The following is a 6,776-nucleotide window of genomic DNA, read 5'->3' on the forward strand; positions in this document are numbered from 1 at the left end:
CGGCCAATCAGATTGCCATCGATTGTGCCCTAAGTCTATTCAACTTAACCATCCTTGGTCAGAGCGTTTGCCTCTGATCCCTTGATTTCGGAAATCATAATTCCTTTGGACTTGAGCTTTGAATTAGTCAGTTGGTTCTATAATCTGACTTCTTCGCATGTTTTTCTTCTTCTGGCCAAGTATCGATACTCACATCAGATCCCTCGTGTACCAGCAGATCCTTTGTTGGGTTTTATCCAATAGGGTCCTTCATATTCAGTAACCTTGTGAACTTTTCCTCAGATACATAATGCCTTTGGTAAATTGTATCCCATGCTTTTCTCAAGCATGCTCTACTTCCGAGCTTGAGTTAGTTATTCCTAAAGTTTGTGGTATTTAGATATATTAAAACTGCGCACCCTCCCAGCCCTCTCAGGCCATCAGGGGTTTTAGCCGTCAGATCTGAGTTTCTGGTTGTTTTTATCCATCTGATGACTTGTCTAACATGTAATTAATCGTGTGGGCTAGCTGTGCGAGGGAGGCTACTCTGGTGGAAAAATCGGCCATCTCTGGTTGATTGGGCCAGGCAGGCCTTTTTTAGCGGTTGGGGCAAGCACGGCCCATCGGGAAAACACAGAAGATGTGCGACATCTTCTGTTCCCCGTCATTGTTGGTCCTCCTCCCGCAAGCCACTCCTGCGAGTGGCGGCTAGGGTTGGCGATGATGAGTGGCCAGACGGATCGAGGCGGGACGGAGGTAGCAGCTGATGTGGCAGGGAGATACAGAGGAGCGGCGTCCATCCAATCCTCCTGATGCGAGGTGCACGATTGGACCGGAGGTGTCGGGTCGAGGCATGGAAGTCGATGCGCGCGGTCGGACTGACTGGAGGAGCGAGATCTGATTCGCCGCCGTTCTCTGCGGCCGCTACCCCTCACGGAACCGTCCTTGGAGCGCACGCACCACTACCTCAGCTTGTCTTTCTTGCTCCACCAACTCATAACTCATTGAAGACTCTCCGCCGCCGTTGTCTACAGTCTGACATGATCCACTGCTCAGGCCGACAGCCATGGAGGAGTACATGGCGAGCATGAAGGTCCTCTATACGGTTCGTCTTGCGGTCCTTGATACCCCATTCAACCCCGTTCTTCCCTGATCTACTTGTACCTCTGTTTGGTGTTTTAGGCACTGAGCTGCAGGCAAAACATGTGAGAAACGAGTCCGGGCAGCATGCCAAAGGTGAGGGTGCACATCATCTGTGCCGCAAGGCCCAATATCTTCTCTAATCCAATTCGCCCAACAAACATCAAACCAATGCGTGGCATTTATAATTTATCCCCTTCCTCTATTCCTTGATGTGGGCAAAGCTTTCCAATGTGTTCGTTTTTTTGTATATAAACCAGATTCACATAGCTTGGTATGCAGCTGCTTGCATACACAACAAGGAATATTATCAGGGAAGCTCTTGTGGCCAAAGCGTATGATTCTATTTAGGTGGTTCGAGCACCACCGAGTGTGATTACTTTTCTTTCAACTTCCTATGCCCATGTAATGTGACTTAAGCATCTACAAGTAATTTATTTGTTTTCATTATTATATATTTGATTACATGTCTGTTGGGCATTTGGCTTTTTGATTGCTTGTAGAACCAATTGAGACATCGATGGAAAATTTCAAGGATTATATTAAGGTATACACCTGACTCGGTGAACATTTCTTATATTCATTCTGAATTCTCGTGTTTTATGATGGGGGGTTTATATGTAGTTCTGTGATTACATTCTGCAAACATGTATTGGTTGCCAATATCATTAGCTCTCCACACAAACAACTAACATTGGTAGTACACTTATACTCCCTCCGTTCCTAAATGTAAGTCTTCTTAGAGATTTCACTATAGACTACATACATAGCAAAATGAGTGAATCTACACTCTAAAATATGTCTATATACATCCGTATGTAGTTTGTAGTTGAATCTCTAAAAAGACTTGTATTTAGGAACGGAGGGAGTATGAAATAACACCAATGATGCATTTTTGTTTGTCATAACAAGTGCTAGCTGCTAGCTGGTTCCAATGGATGATAATTTTATTGTAAACTCAAATATCAGCCTAGTCGACCAGCATGGTCCTCATGACATTAATTTTTTTATCACCTTTTTCTAATGCCTTGAAGATTTTTTTACTAAAGGAGGAAAAGTACATATTGTACTATGGCAAGTTCACACTCCTTGAAGCACCCATTTCTACATCATCGTCTTGCATGCGTGTTGCCCTGATTTGCTTATAACTATCAGGCATTTAGGAACTAAGGAATTTCCTAATTGACATAATCTACATTGCGTGTGCAATGCAAAAATATCACGTCCCCAAAAATCTCACAAGTTTGCAGGTATGCCATTTCTGATCAACAGTTATGCTCTCCCACTTCTCTCATGCTCTTCTCTTGTTATCTGCAATATATGATGTTATTGTTGATATTTTGTGTCATTAATTGAATTTTCACCGATGGACATATGCAGGAAGATAGAAGTGAAAAGAATTGATGCATGCCTCTTGGCCATGAAGAGAAATATAATGAGTCCTGCACCGGAGGAGCCAAAGTCTCCGAGGCAACCGTGATAGAAGTTGATCTGGAGGTGATGCTTGATGTGAAGGTTAGTTTGGCTCTTTCTTTGACTTTATCTTGGAAATTGCAAAAATATTGTGGTCATTTTTCTTTCTGACTTCGTCCAATTTGAAAGCAACAGATAAGTTATAGTCTCACCTATATTGTTATGCTAAGACGGCTACATGCAACCATGACCTCTTTTGGTGTCATACATATTTGCACAAACCTTCTATTGCAGTACTGAACTTGAAGGCCTCAGAGCGTATACATGACCTTTGGTTTTGGTGACTTATCTTACAGCTACAATAGACAAATTTTCACTACTATATGTTTCGTTGTATGATCATCCCAAGAAGAAGTAATGATTTTGAGTGCTAATCCAGAAGCTTAATTTTGTTGGTATCCTTAAATTCCAAACCCATATTCTATTAAACTTCCATGTTTCATACTGCACATATTTATAGAAATTCCTATGATCCAACCGGAAAAGTAGACAGGCATGTCAATGTTGCGATGTTTCTCTCATGTGCTATTTGGCCTGCAAGGTTACTATGTTCGTCTCAAATAAGCAAGCAAGTTTATAATCTTTATTTTAGCTTATAAGATCTTCTCATGCCAGTTTTCTGTTGATTTATACACTGGTTGATTCAGACCTCATCTGATACAAGAGAGCTGATGCCAAGAAAAGTTAATAAACCAACTAACAACATAAACATTTGCGTACAACCCTCGGTATAAATGTGAACTATGATTTCTGTCAACTAACAAATGGTTCAAGATATAAATAGATCAGGTTTTATGGTTTGAAATATACAAAAATATTGCTTACAAATTTGCAATTGAATAACCATGTTTGGTGTTACTTCTATGTGGAGATTAGTCTGATATCATTGATCAGAGGTACATACATACATGATTCTTGTTGTAACGCAGTGTACGATGAAGACTTAGATTCAACAATTATGTGATCTGTCATGTAGTGTGCTATGCAAAACGCATAGCTTTCGACCCAACTTCTTTGGTTGAATTAATCCTCACAATGGTTCCACTTTAATTTATAATTCTTGTGTTTCCTGCATATTCATGTTTTAGGTTACTGCTTAATGAAGGATAGATGTTGCTCCTATGTTCATAACCCAGTGGCGGCTATAAACCAAAGTGAGCTACAGACGGACACACACAATTGTAAGAAAGTAAAATAGTACTGCGAGTTGATAGAGTTCCTGCTTAGTATCTTCCTGCCATGGTTTATTACTTACTACCGATTGGAGAATCTCTTATTTCAAAATGCAAAGGAAACATGCATTAAATAATTTATTTCAGTATATTTTATCTTTCTCTATAATTTATCATGGGCGTCGGTGTCTCTCACGAAGTGAGGTACTGCTGAAGAACAACCGGACCGGATTGGTTGTCGACGACAGAGGCATGGCCCAATGATATGCCTAGGTGTAATCCCTTCTATAATTTTATTACAGGCCATAATGCATCGATTTCTTTAGATAATAAATATTGTCAAAAAATCTGAAATATTTGTACCACCTATATTTATTTTTATTTTCTCAAATATTCCTAATATCTTTCCTCGACATTTTTATTTGTAAATGTCTTTACATAAGCCTTTCTGGGAGAGCTTTTTAGGAGCCAAGTGGAGGATACGATCAATCACAGAACATGTATCCACCAATAAGACCCAATTCAAATCTTCTACACTTGATGCCACAACTTGGACCAACAACTTGATCAACCGGACCGGATTTCTCTCTTCAGTTCCATTATTCTACAAAATGGATGAGGAAAGCACAAGCACGAAGAAATAAACAACAAGTCAATTAAACCTAAGAATATAAAAAACTGAATTTTAAGATCAATTGGACCAGATTTCCCTCATCACTTACATATTCTTTCTCTACAAAGTGGGGGAGGCAAGAACAAGCACACAAAAAGCATCATACATCAAAGCATTGCAAACAAATGTAAAAAAATTACATTATACCCCTAACAACTAAGGGCATCTACAATGCAGGCGCTTAAGATGGGCGCCAGGATCGATTTCCTGCCCTTTTTGCCTGTTTCCCGGTCGAAGCCAGGAATCTAGCTTGCGTCGATGCAAAAGTAGTCGTCCGGCGCTTCAATATTTTTTTCTGCATGCAGCAAATGAACTCGCGGCCGGCGCTACCTGAACGCTAGGATTAGTACGGGAATCTCAACAGAATCCAGAGAAAGTAGGGGCGCTTGGTTGCCTCATGCATTGGGAGAGCGGATGCTTAGGTTATTGTTTTATTTTAATTTAAATCGTGAGGCGTCTACAGATTGATATTTGCGTTGGAAGCACGGACTCCTACACAGGCGCTAAGTAAAGTATCCTTTTTCTTTATTTCCTCAAGCGCCTACACAAGTGCTTCGCGTTGAAGATGCCCTAAGAGTTAAATAGACGGGCGCAGCAACGCGCGCCATCAACGATCTAGTGTGTTCCTAAGATGCCCCGATGTTGAACCTATGCCTTTCACAAACTGTGTGAAAACCCGAAGATTATGCAGGTTATATCTACTGGTGTTTCTTTGGATAAATTTTCAATTCTACAACTTTGTCAAAAATGAAAAGTGAATGAAAAGTTATGCATTGGGGAAGTGGGAGTCGACCTTGAACTTTGTGTTCATGCCCATGGACACGATGTAGTTCCTATCATGGAAGCTTCTTGTCATAATAATGATCCTCATGTGATAAGTTTGTCTTGTATCTATGTTTGCACCTTCACAACCGTGGTTCCAACCATGATTGTTCTTTTTTGATTTCATTTCTCGGACAAGTGGAAGTACTTGTCTTCTGTAGATCATTTGACCCGTCCAACCTCTATTCTGCTATACTCTCGAGTATTGCCCTCTGGTATCTCAAGATTATCACGGAACTACATAACCTCGTATGAGTTCTTCATCAACCAGTATTTCTCGCCGATTCCAATTTTCCACGGGTAAAGTTGTTAGACACCCAAGAACACAGGTAGCTAATTCAAGTCTACACTTTTCCCTTCCATTGTTTTGTTAATCATTCTTATAAACTATTATATCTGAGCAGTGATAACTCTCTGCTTATGTTAACACCTCTGTGTACAAACTCTGTCAGTAAGACCTTGTTACTATTGTTGATGACATTCAAGTAGCCACCGATGGACGAGAACTTTGCCTATTGGTCCGCCTCGTATTAACAAGCAGAAAAATGGTTCTCTTCACCCCTCGCCTTGGTACCAACGTGGTTGACAACATAACTGACAGGTTGTTCTCTGACCTGCCTTGCTATCATGACCATGCAAACTGTAACGCCTTCTTGCTTTTAACCCACATGGTGTACCCATAACCCACAGTTCCACAGGATCGAAACCTGACTCTCCTGTACATCTCTGTCTTCTAAAATTGTTCCTTATGCTTGGTTTCGTATGTAATTCGCGAGCCACCTTCCTTGTGACCTATTCTGGTATCAGACTCAATACTTATTCCCATTGCTCCGAACCCCTTTCACTCTCTGTTTTAGGCAACAAATGATTGCCTACCCGGTTGAAGCTTCTTATTGCACCTCCTTACCTTGCTCTCGATGACTTTCTTGAACATCAACTCGAGAGATGTCTCTATGTTGCGTTCATCGAAACATCCCCCAGGTACCTATCTTGTGTTGAGCTCCATCCTTCCCGAGTCTTTCCCCCTTACTCCACCCCTTAAATCTCGGGACGAGATTTCTTGTAGTGGAGGAGAATTGTGACGTCCGGATAATTAAGCTACAGTAAGCCTCTGCTAATGGAGCATTGTCATCACATTACTACTGCTAATCCTCGCTTGATCCAGATTTTAATTCAAATTCAAGATTCAAATGAGAGTCCAATTTCAAATTTGTCAAACATGCAAATAAAAATGTTCAATGTGTTGCAAATAATCCTTGGATATTTGTCATGTTGGAAACAACCTCTTTTGGATTCCCAAAGTGCCCCTAGAAATTATTTAGTGGTCCAGGAGCATTTAAATTTGCCTTTTTGATCTCTACAAAGGTAGACAATTCCGTTTGGCCTCAAACTTTTTGTGACTCCTAAATAAGAATGTGATTGATTTATGTGACAAGTCTCATATCAAACAAAACCCATTTAGTTTTATAATTTAATAGGAGTAGTAGCTAAAATGGATAAAAAAGGAAATGAACCCC

General features: G+C 40.6%; 1 long non-coding RNA gene across 4 annotated transcripts; it reads left to right on the plus strand.

The window, feature by feature from the left end:
- Nucleotides 1-634: 634 nt before the first annotated feature.
- LOC119335829 lies at nt 635-4,121 on the plus strand. 4 transcript variants are annotated; one of them, XR_005162070.1, is made up of 5 exons: nt 635-1,084; nt 1,162-1,666; nt 2,275-2,369; nt 2,500-2,634; nt 3,681-4,121. It is a non-coding gene; the product is annotated as an uncharacterized LOC119335829 (long non-coding RNA). The 4 variants fall into 4 exon arrangements; XR_005162071.1 differs by having other exon boundaries at nt 1,162-1,524; nt 1,623-1,666; nt 2,275-2,634; XR_005162072.1 differs by having other exon boundaries at nt 1,162-1,215; nt 1,380-1,666; nt 2,275-2,634.
- Nucleotides 4,122-6,776: the final 2,655 nt, after the last annotated feature.

This window comes from Triticum dicoccoides, chromosome 7B (assembly GCF_002162155.2).
Source record: "Triticum dicoccoides isolate Atlit2015 ecotype Zavitan chromosome 7B, WEW_v2.0, whole genome shotgun sequence".
Lineage (NCBI taxonomy): Eukaryota > Viridiplantae > Streptophyta > Magnoliopsida > Poales > Poaceae > Triticum > Triticum dicoccoides.